The sequence below is a fragment of the Gossypium hirsutum genome, chromosome D13 (assembly GCF_007990345.1).
Source record: "Gossypium hirsutum isolate 1008001.06 chromosome D13, Gossypium_hirsutum_v2.1, whole genome shotgun sequence".
In the NCBI taxonomy this organism is placed as follows: domain Eukaryota; kingdom Viridiplantae; phylum Streptophyta; class Magnoliopsida; order Malvales; family Malvaceae; genus Gossypium; species Gossypium hirsutum.
The window spans coordinates 32,979,852-32,991,937 of record NC_053449.1 but is presented as its reverse complement, the minus strand read 5'-3'; the positions used below and the strand labels follow the sequence as shown (position 1 = coordinate 32,991,937).

Below are 12,086 nucleotides of genomic sequence, written 5' to 3'. Positions count from 1 at the left end.
AATGCCAAAATGTTTGATATTTTATTATACTTTAATTGATCAAGGTAAGAACAGAAATTTCATTTGAACTTACTAAGCATTCTTAATGCTTACTTTATTTGTTTTCCTTCCCTGTAGACTATCACCTTGTGAAACTTGCCAACCTAGATCAATGGAAGAGCTCACACTATCACAAGATGGTAGATATATGTTCATTTTAAATCTAGACTTTGTGGCATGTATATAAGGACCTTTTTTGTGCAAATGGTCAATTTAGTATTAATGTTTTTGTGATACGATAATAATGGTTAGACTTATGTAATTGGCTTGATATGGGATCGTATTTTTGTACGTTTAGGTCTTGTGCGATGCTTGTATGTTCAATGATCTCAAATGGTGGGGTTTGTTTCATTCAGTTACTTTAATTGCCCAGGAATTTGGGAAAGCTAAGATTAAATTGAAAGGACTAGTAAACTGTTGGACTCTGATGGAAGATTTTAAAATTTTAGTGGCTGAATTTCAAATAGTTGGATTACAATTCAAGTTCAGTTAGATTGGAATTATTTGGTTCCAAAGTGGGAGACAAAATTAGTAAGAGTGGATGGAAGAAATGGCCGGTGAAGATTGTGCCCAAAGAGCATATATAAGCGTGGGTGGGGACAAAATTTTCACAATTCTATGTATAAATCTTCTGCTCTCCACAGCATCGTCTTCTTTAGTTATTCTGAAGAAGAAGAGAATACAGGTGAAGGAAGCTCTCTATGTCATAGTAGAGGTTTGAGTTTAAGTCCTATAAGGGAGAAATTGAGGAACCGCTGCATGGACAAAGGAGGCTCTGTTGTTTGGAAAAGCTATGCTGAAGAAGCAAGGAACCATTAGGTGAGTTTTTGCACGTTGCCTCTTGATTGATAAATGTTGTTGTGTGATCATGCTAGTTATGTGTTGATTGTTGTCAGTAGGTAAATGATATTGTATATAATGCCCTAGATCCAAACCGATCTACCGGATCCAAATCTCGGGTGTTACGCCTTATACAAATATAACTTAAACTTTTCTTCTAACATTTTGCCTATGCAAAAAAATGTCTATTTGTGATAGAGTTTTTTGTGTGTACAATGTATGGGTAGGATTAAAATTCAATAAAATTTCAGTGATCTCTATTTAGGTTTTTCGCACTATTGTGTACTACATATTGAAATGTTACTTAATAATTTAATGTGTAGTTTTTAATATGCCACTTAATTTCCTCTGTATGCACAACAACCCATCACACCATTCCCTTTTGGCATAGTCCTAACATCGTCCATCGACGTATACTCCTTCATAACCTAAAACAGGAAATAAATTTAGTGAGTTCATAAGAACTTAGTGAGCTAAACCTAAAATACCTGATTCATTATATCAATCGTGATCAATGCTTTGCATGTCCTTCATGTGTCCTTTGAATTCTCATTATTCCTTCTGGCGGTTACTTCGCTAGGGTTTTCCTCTTTAATAGACTATAATTACTCTTCCCTAAATTAGGCATTTTTCTTCCTCTCAAGGTCCTTAGTGACTTATCTTCCTTTCATGTTTATTAACCTTCACTCTATTAGGCTCCAGATTCGAGGTCCAAACTCAAATGGTCGTTTCTTTCCTTTGAGCGCACTATACTTAATATCTCTTCACTTTTTATGTCCCTTTTTAAATCTTATCTTTACATAGTCCTTAACCATTTTATTTACCTTATTTACAGACTTAAAATCTTATTCTTTCTTTTTGACTTTTCCATGACCTTCGAGCAAGGTAAACTACGCTCATTACTTCACACAGAGTTAGCCCAAATCCTTCATACTTCAGGGTACTATCTATACATGCCTATAACACATATCTTAGATTCACCACCTATTCTGGTGCACTTTAACTTCATTGTTCATTTCTTGTCACTATGCGAACTTCACCCATTCATCTACACATGGTGCCTTTATTTTAGAGTTCGATGGATACTCAGTCCTTTTTACTTTTCTCATACGTCATCTCTTACACTTACTATACCTCAAATTCCTATCTTTACCTTGCCTTCAGAGAATCTTTCATACCATTCTTTCCTATTTCCTTTCACATCATTCATTCAGAATTTTGATGTGAATGCATTCTATTATTTAAATAGTCATAGGGCTTCCTTTGTATTTGCCGCAAGGGCATCCTTTTGCAGACTTGCCACTAAGGCATCCTTCCTTACGTTGCGCCATAAAGGCATTTCCTTTCAGATATAGCCGTGAAGGCTTCTTTTGTGGGGGTAGCCATAGAGGCTTTCCTCAGAGATAGCCACAAAGGCATTTCATTTCAGAGATTTGCCACCAAGGCATTCTTAAACAGAGATATCACCATAAAGGCTTTTCCTTTGCATTCAATACTCACCACAAAGGCTTTCCTATCCAGAGTTTTTAAAAAATGGTTGTCCTTTATATCCAATATTCACCACAAAGGTTTTCCTGTCCAGAGTAGTGCCACAAAGGTTGTCCTTTACATTCAGTAACCACAAAGGCTTTCCTTTCAGAGCCTTGCCACAAAGGTGTCCCTTAAGAGGTTTGCCAAGAAGGCTTTCCTTTAAAATTGTTCTAGGCATTCCTTAATATCCAATATTCACCACAATGCCTTTCCTATTAAGAGTTGTGCCACAAAGGCTTTCCTTCTTCTGGTTATTTAGGCAATAGGGATTTTCCTAGACTCACGCTTAGTGAGGTTTACCACTCATTGTCCTCGAACACACAGGGAATCACATTAGGCAATAACCTTCCTTAAATTTTTCCATATGATGCCATAACCTGTCAATTACGGTCTTACATTATATGGTCTTCTCCCTATATGATGTCATAACCCACCAGTTACGTTCTTACATGACATTATCTTCCCATATGATGCCATCAACCACTAGTTACAGTCTTACACAATATGGTCCTTTAGTGCCATAGCCATGGACTTGTCCTTTTAGAGATTCATGTTTTTAATCTCGACAGACCCCTTTGACGACTCCGGAGACAGACATAGACTCATCATGCAATGACATGCTCATGACAGACATACTCATTTTTACAAGACACTTTTGCATTTCACATTAGACTCGTTCATACTTTCAGACACATTAACACACTTTTTAGCTTCAAGATTTTTTTTTCTCACTTGGGCCATCAGATTTCATGCAATACATGCTCTTTTATTTGTCATTCATACATTACTTTTCTTAATGTAGATTTTACGATTTTACTACAATATGCAGAGGATTTTAAACATACATCATACATGCAAGAGTCGGCTTAGGAACTGATGTCCACTAAACCAACTAAATATTCGACTAAGGCAAGTGCATCTATCAATTAATAGTATAGCTAGGGTGAGTAAAGATATTGTTCTCACGAGAACTAAAAGTACTTGTAATTACAATCTTTCTATTACTTTATCGAAAAATTTGAGACATTGATTAAAACTAAAATTAACTAAATTAATTAAATAAAGAACATGATAAAGAACAATCAGGAAAATCATCGATTAACAACCAAGAAGCGAGACAACACCCAGGAAAGAATCCACCTAGACTTCATCTGTCATTATCAATCTAAATCACACAATTTCTTCACTTCATATCTTGATCCGTAGAAATCCTTAAATTATGCTAATATCTCTCTTCAAGACTAAGAGCAACTGACTCTAATTTGATTAATTGAAGTTTCTTTCTAATTAAAATTCCTATTGTTGCATTAACTCGATCTATGGATCCCATTATTAAATTCGACTCTAATCTGAAAGATTTATGTTGTCCCATTTCTAGGATTTTATACTACTCCACTCAATTATGCTAGATCTACTCTTAAAGAGGGTCTATTTCTCCTTTGATATAAGCACATCAAACATGGATTAATAGTCTAGAAATATCAAACCAAGAATTAAGCACACAAAATTGTGAACAAAATCAAAATATTTATTGCTTAAAAAAATAAATCAAATAACAGAATCTGTCTTAGGGTTCACCTCTCTAGGTATTTAGAAAATTAGTTCATAATCCCAAATAAAAACATCTCAAAGATAGTATAACCATAAGAAACAAGAAAACCCATAATAAAATTTAAAGAAATAATAAGGAGATATTTAATCTTGATGGAAATTTGTTTTAGAGATGGCTTCAATGGTGTTTTCTGAGTTGTTTTCTTCAATATTTTCTGACGGCTTACTCCATCTTCTTATCTTTTTCATATATAGGTTTTATAATGCCTGAAACACCTAAAAATTACGTTTTTTTGCGTGTTTGGAGTACGATTCATGAAATCCACACGATCTGGCACATGGTCGTTGTGGTAGCCCGTGTGGCTCACATGGTCGTGTGCCTAGTCTATGTGAAATGCCACAGCCCGTATGGCTCTTGAAACTTGCTCTGATTTTCTTATTTTCACTTGTATTTCGCTCTTTTTGCTCCCAAATGCTCTCCGAGGTATAGAAACATGAGTTTAAAGGATTAGGAGCATAAGATGTATCATTTTAAATAAAAAATTATCCAAAAACCTATTAAGAATAAGGCTAAAAGGTGTTACTTTTAGTATTTATCAATATCCTCATCCATGTCCAATACAACAAAATCAACAAGGAATATAAATATATCAACTTTCGCAAGTGCATCCTCAGTAATACCCCTAGGATATCTAATTGATCTATCCGTTAATTAAATACTCATCCTAGTAGGTTTGGGTTCCCTAAGGCCAAGTTGTTTAAACATCTTATAAGGCATAACATTTAAACTACCAATGAGACAAGGAATAGTAAAACTCCCTGCATCTTTAAGTTTCTTGGGTAGTTTGTTTTGGAGAATGGCCGAGCAAACTGCATTGAGCTCCACAGTTGACAAGTTGTCTAACTTTCATTTCTTTGTTAACAACTCCTTTAAAAAATTTAGATACTTTGGCATCTATGAAAGGGCTTCAACAAAAGAAAAGTTAATATGCAGTTTTTTTAAAAGTTCAAGAAATTTACCATTTTGTTCATTTGTACTGTCTCTCTTCAATATTGCTGGGTAAGGGATTCATGATTTTATTCCTTTCTTACCTTCCTAAATCTCATCACTTTTCACAACAGCTTCTAGCTTTGACTTCTTTTCAAGCTCAACTAACCCTTTCACGTTTCAAACAATGATTGCTTGGATTTTCTCGTTTGGGTTTGTTTCAGTGTTGTTAGGTAAGATCCCTATGGTCTTTCTGAAATAAGTTTGGCAAGGTATCCAATTTGATTTTCAAGACCTTTAATTGATGCTTGTTGATTTTTTAGAGCTATCTAAGTGTTTTGAAATCGAGTTTCTGACACCGAAATAAATTTAGCCAACATCTCCTCAAGGTTCGACTTCTTCTCTTGCTGATAAGGTTGCTGAAAACCCGGAGGGGGTTGTGACCTTTTCATTCCTTGACGACCCTAAGAGAAATTTGGATGATTCCTCCATCTAGCTTTATAAGTATTTTTTTAGGGATTATTTTGAGGTCTAGAATTATTACCCAAAAAGTTGACTTGCTCATGCTCCATGTCAAACTCGAAGGGTGAGTATTCTGGATTAATCATCTCTACCCCATTCGCATCACATTTCATCACCGAATTTATCTGCTTAGAAAAATTGAAACCATCGAGTTTTTTATTCAGTGCTTCCACTTGGCTTGCTAACATAGCAATTGCATCTTTATTAAAAACATCGACTACTTTCATTGATTTTGTTCTCATGACTAGCCACTGATAGTTATTCACTACATTTCTTCAATAAATTCTTAAGCTTCCTCGGGTGTTTTATTATTCAGTGTTCCACCGGCTGCTGCATCAATTAATTTCCTAGTTGAAGGATTTAAAATGTTGTAGAAGGTTTGAACTTGTAACCACAACGGTAACCCATGATGAGGGCACCTTCTCAATAGATCTTTAAATCTCTCTCATGCACCATATAATGTCTCCAAATCAATTTGAGCAAAACAAGAGATGTCGTTCCTCAACTTAGTTGTTTTAGCTGGTGGGAAGCACTTTAACAGAAACTTCTCGGTCATCTAATCCCAAGTCATGATAGAACCTCGTGGCAATGAATTCAACCACTATTTTGCCTTTTCCCTGAGTGAGAATGGGAACAACTGTAACCATAGAGCATCATCAGTAACGCTATTGATCTTAAAAGTGTCACAAATCTCTAGAAAGTTAGTCAAATGAGTATTCAGATCTTCATCTTACAAACCATCAAACTGAACATACAGTTGTACCATCTGAATTGTGTTTAGCTTCAGCTCAAAATTGTTTGCATTAGTGGTAGGTCAGACAATACTCGACTTAGTCCCAATCAGAGTAGGCTTAGCATAATCATACATTGTCCGAAAAGCAAAACCTGCAAGAGGTAGTTAACTATTGTGATTATCATCCATTTCCACAGTAATATCATATTCCTCTTGATCATCTACTATATCTGGTTGACTTTCCCTTGCTTCTCAAACCTCTCTACGATTTCTACAAGCAGTCTTTTCAATTTCACTATAAAAAAGTAAATGACCAGACGGGTTTGCTTTAGCCATAAACCAAAAGAACCAGCCAGAAGCAAACAAATGAAAAATTAAAATATAAAAATTAAATAAAAATATTAAAATATTAAAGTAAAAAATAGCTAAATTAATAGAAATAAAGTTTTCCTAATATTTTAGTTCCCGGTAATAATGTCAAAAACTTGATGTCCACAAAACCAACTAAAAATTTGACTAAGGCAAGCGCACCTATCAATTAATAGTATAGCTACGGTGAGGAAAAATATTGTTTTCACGAGGATTAAAAGTACTAGTAATTACTGTCTTTCTATTATTTAACCATCAAATTAGAGACATTGATTAAAACTAAAATCAACTAAATTAATTAACTAAAGAATCGAAAAAGAACAAATCAGGAAAATAATCAATTAACAACTAAGAAGTGAGACAATACCTAGGAAAGAATCCGCCTAGACTTCATCTGTTATTATAAATCTGAATCACGCAATTTCTTCACTTAGTATCTTGACTAATAGAAATCCCTAAATTATGCTAATATCTTTTTTCAAGGCTAAGAGAAACTGACTCTGAGTTGATTAATTGAATTTTTTTTGCTAATTAAAACCCCTATTGTCGCATTAACTCGATCTATGGATCCCCTATTAGATTCGACTCTAATCCAGTAGATTTATGTCATCCAATTCTAGGATTGTATGCAACTCCACTCAATTATGCTAGATTTACTCTTAAAGAGGGTCTATTCCTCCTTTGATTTAAGCACAACAAACATGGATTAATAGTCTAGAAATATTAAACCAAGAATTAAGCATACAAAATTGAGAGTAAGATCCAAGTATTTATTGCGTAAAAATAGAAATCAAATAACAAAATCAATCCTAGGATTCATCTCCCTAGGTATTTAGAAATTAGGTCATAATCACAAATAAAAACATCTCAAAGTCAATATAACCATAAGAAAAAAGAAAACTCATAATAAACCTCGAAAGGAAATCTTCAATCCTGATGAAAATCTACTTCAGAGTCGGCTTCAATGGTGTTCTTCGAGTTGTTTTCTTCAATATTCTCTGACGTCTTATTCGCATCTTCTTATCCTTCTCATATATAGGTTTTAGAATGCTCGAAAAATTAAAAATTGAGTTTTTTCGAGTATTCGGAGTGCGATTCACGAAATCCACACAATTTGGCACATGGCCCTGTGACAGCCCGTGTGGCTCACATGGCCATGTGAGAGCCCGTGTGGCTCACACTACCTTGTGTCCAGCCCATGTGGAATGGCCCAGTCTATATGGCTCTTGAAACTTGCTCCAATATTCTAATTGTCGCTCGTATTTCGCTCCTTTTTCTCTCAAATGCTCTCCTAGGTATACAAACATAAATTTAAAGGATTAATAGCATAAAATGTATTATTTTAAATCAAATAATCATCCAAAAATGCATTAAGAATGAGGTTAAAACATGTTACTGTTAGTATTTATCAAATATCCCCACACTTTAGTGTTTGCTTGTCCTCAAGCAAAACTTTCAATCCATATTCAAGTTAACTTTCTTAATTTGTCATTTTCATCAATAATACTTCTAGATAATTCACAAAAAATCATGCATTGGAAATTTAACCAAAAGGGTATTAAATATTCAAGCAGTCCAAGCTAAAATTTTTAAAGCACAAAAACATAGGTGTCTCCCCTTATTTAAATAATTACCTTAAATTCAAAATTAACAAGAATTTCCATCCTCACAAAGATCCACTCAAGCACTCAAAAGTGTTTAAGGTTCGTGAAATATGCACTCAATAGCTGAATAGAGATGTCATTACCATAGGCTTGCTTAAAAATCAAATCTCCACCACTATAAAATGAGATGAGACACCGATCAAGAGGTCTTTTCAAAGTTCTAATGGGGCATAGGTTAAGGGTATGGAAAATGCCAGAAAAGTTGGTTATAACTGAGATCAAAGAAGTTATGAAACTAGAAAACAATCAGTTGTTGAATTAAGAGAAATTACAACCTAACTATTCAAGCCCAATCAAATATGTTTTTTTTTTCATTTTCATAATTTTTTTCATGTTTTTCTATTTTTTAAGAACAAAAATAAAATTCGGCAATTCAAAAAAAAATGAAACATAGTTAGGCAGCTAACCAAATCAAATCTTAACAAAAAGGGAGTCAATAACAAGGATAATTTTACAACATATATATGTGTTACGGGTTAACTTAACGGGTTACAAAAAATTGTGTTAGGATCAAAGGGGTTTACTAATGGTTAATTTAATAGGTAAGTTTTTTATACGTTAAATGGGTTAAATCCTAAGTGCCTCTATCATCTCAATACATCAAATCAATAATGTGGTCTTAATAAGGATAATCGAAACAAGTTCTAGAATGACAAATCAAGTTGACACACTTGCAACCAAAAGCATGAAATAAAATATATGCTCTATAGGCTCAAAAGCTCACAAAAAATTATGGTTTTGATGTCAAACTTGCAAATTTAAAAATTCAAGATAATACTTCAATTTAGGGAGACAACCTAAAATATTTATTTTTGAAAAAAAACTTATCATGTTTGACTCTCTCGTGTCTTAAAGTATAAATCACACACTACTAATTAATCCAAAACAACATCAATAAAAATTCCAAATAAAAAAATTCACTCTAATGGAGGATATGAGAAAATTACTTAAACACAAATAATTCAGGGATTTTATCACAAATATTCAAACAACCTCCCTACACTTAAGATATACATTATTCTCAATGTACAAACAGATATAAGCTTAGAATAAGCACAATATCAAAAAAGAGAGAAAGAGAACTAAAAATGCCCTGAATTTGGATGAAATTGCCAAAATAGGGAAAATCAGAATCGTCGGCAAATCTAAATGAAGTGCATGCTTTCGAGCAAACTAATAAGAAGATAAACAAAAATAAATAAAAGGTAAAGATATTACATACTCGAAAAAAACAACCATCAAAATAATAAAAATAAAAACATAGTTAAAAATAAAAATGAATGTAATTTTTTTGAAGTTTCTTTAATGAAATTAAAATAAATAAATAATACAAAAGCACTCGGGTTGCCTCCCGAGAAGCGCTTATTTAGAGTCCAAGCTTGACTTCCCTTTTTAAACTCACGGTTAAGGTGGATCTTAGAGCCTAAGCTCATCTCACGGTTAAGGTGGATCTTAGAGGCTAAGCTCATCTCTCTCGTTATCAATTTTAACACCAAAATAAAGTTTGAGACAAGTATGTTTACCTTGAATGTGCCGAATTCGGAATGTGTTACCTCAACAGTACCTATGGAAAAGCGGTTTTTACCACAAATGGGTTGAACCCTCTAGACTTAAACTCTGAAGGAAAAATTCGTAGGTTCGATTTGACTACCAGCACTTTGTCCCCAACTTTGAATTTGTTCATTCTCTTCAAATGCACATCATCGTGTTGCTTTATTTTTTCCTTGTAGTTTTTTTTGTTTCTCATCAACCTTTGGTCACCATTCATCTAGTTCGTCGAGCTGCACCATTCGCTATTCACTTGACCCTCGAATTCTATCACTTTGAATAAAATATGGCTCCAACATGTTCTCATGAAGGATTTCCTGCAAAGAACGTTGAGTCACATGATTATTAACATTAACAGAATAATTATTATCATCGCGCTCATTAGGGACTCTCACAAAATCACATGCTTAAAGAGTAATGTTTTCATCAACTACATGAAGCACAAGTTCACTCGTACCCACATCAATAATAGTACTAGCAGTGGCTAAAAAGGGTTGACCTAAGATCATAGGTACCTCAATATCCTCATCCATGTCCAATACAACAAAATCAATAGGGAATATAAATTTATCAACTTTCACAAGTGCATCTTCAGTAATACCCCTAGGATATCTAATTGATCTATCCACTAATTAAATACTCATCCTAGTGGGTTTGGGTTCCCCAATACCAAGTTGTTTAAACATCGTATAATGCATAACATTTATACTAGCTCCCAAATTAGCCAAAGCGCTTTCAACATTTAAAATACCAATGAGACAAGGAATAGTAAAACTCCCTGCATCTTTATGTTTGTTGGGGAGTTTGTTTTAGAGAATGGCCAAGCAAACTGCATTGAGCCCCACAGTCGACAAGTTGTCTAACTTCCTTTTCTTTGTTAACAACTCCTTTAAAAATTTTACATACTTTGGCATCTGTCAAAAGGCTTCAACAAAAGGTAAGTTAATATGCAGTTTTTTTAAAAGTTCAAGAAATTTACCATTTTGTTTTTTTGTGCAGTCTCTCTTCAATGTTGTTGGATAAGGATTCGTGGTTTATATTCTCTAATTATTGGCTTATGCTCTTTCTTACCTTTCTCAATCTCATCACTTTTCACAACAGCTTTTAGCTTCGACTTCTTTTCAGGCTCGACTATCCCTTTCATGTTTCGAACAATGATTGCGTGAATTTGCTTGCTTGGGTTAGTTTCAGTGTTGCTAGGTAAGGTCCCTTGTGGTCTTTCTGAAATAAGTTTGGCAAGCTATCCAATTGATGCTTGTTGATTGTTTAGAGTTTTGTAAGTGTTTTGAAATCGAGTTTCTGACACCGAAATAAATTTAGCCAACATATCCTCAAGGTTTGGCTTCTTCTCTTGCGGATAAGGTTGCTGAAAACCCAGAGGGGGTTGTGACATTTTCTTTCCTTGATGACCTTAAGAGAAATTTGGATAATTCCTCCATCCTGCATTATAAGTATTTTTGTAGGGATTATTTTGAAGTCTAGAATTATTACCCAAAAAGTCGACTTGCTTATGCTCCATGTTAAACTCGAAGGGTGAGTATTCTGGATTAATCATCTCTACCCCATTCGCATCACATTTCATCACCAGATTTACCTGCTTAGAAAAATTGAAACCATTGAATTTTTTATTTAGTGCTTCCACTTTGCTTGCCAGCATAGCAATTGTATCTATATTAAAAACATCGGTTACTTTCATCGATTTTGTTCTCATGACTTGCCACTGATAGTTATTCACTGCTATTTCTTCAACAAACTCTTAAGCTTCCTCGGGTGTTTTATTATTCAGTGTTCCACCGACCGCTAGATCAATTAATTTCCTAGTTGAAGGATTTAAACCGTTGTAGAAGGTTTGAACTTGTAACCCCAACGGTAACCCATGATGAGGGTACCTTTTCAATAGATCTTTAAATCTCTCTCATGCATCATATAATGTCTCCAAATCAATTTGAGCAAAACAAGAGATGTCGTTCCTCAACTTAGTTGTTTTAGCCGGTGGAAAGTACTTTAACAGAAACTTCTCGATCATCTAATCCCAAGTCGTGATAGAACCTCGTGGCAATGAATTCGACCACTATTTTGCCTTTTCCCTCAATGAGAATGGGAACAACTGTAACCATTTGGAATCATCAGTAACGCCATTGATCTTGAAAGTGTCACAAATCTCTAGAAAGTTAGCCAAATGAGTATTCAGCTTAAAATTGTTTGAATTAATGGTAGGTCTCACAATACTCGATTCAGTCCCAATCAGATTAGGCTTAACATAATCTACAGTAATATAATTTTTCTCTTGATTGTCTACTAC

General features: G+C 34.2%; 2 non-coding genes across 2 annotated transcripts; both read left to right on the top strand.

The window, feature by feature from the left end:
* The first annotated feature begins 5,871 nt into the window (after positions 1-5,871).
* LOC121225822 (small nucleolar RNA R71) lies at positions 5,872-5,978 on the top strand. Its single transcript, XR_005923726.1, has one exon. It is a non-coding gene; the product is annotated as a small nucleolar RNA R71 (small nucleolar RNA).
* A 5,677-nt stretch (positions 5,979-11,655) lies between these two features.
* LOC121226081 (small nucleolar RNA R71) lies at positions 11,656-11,762 on the top strand. Its single transcript, XR_005923977.1, has one exon. It is a non-coding gene; the product is annotated as a small nucleolar RNA R71 (small nucleolar RNA).
* Positions 11,763-12,086: the final 324 nt, after the last annotated feature.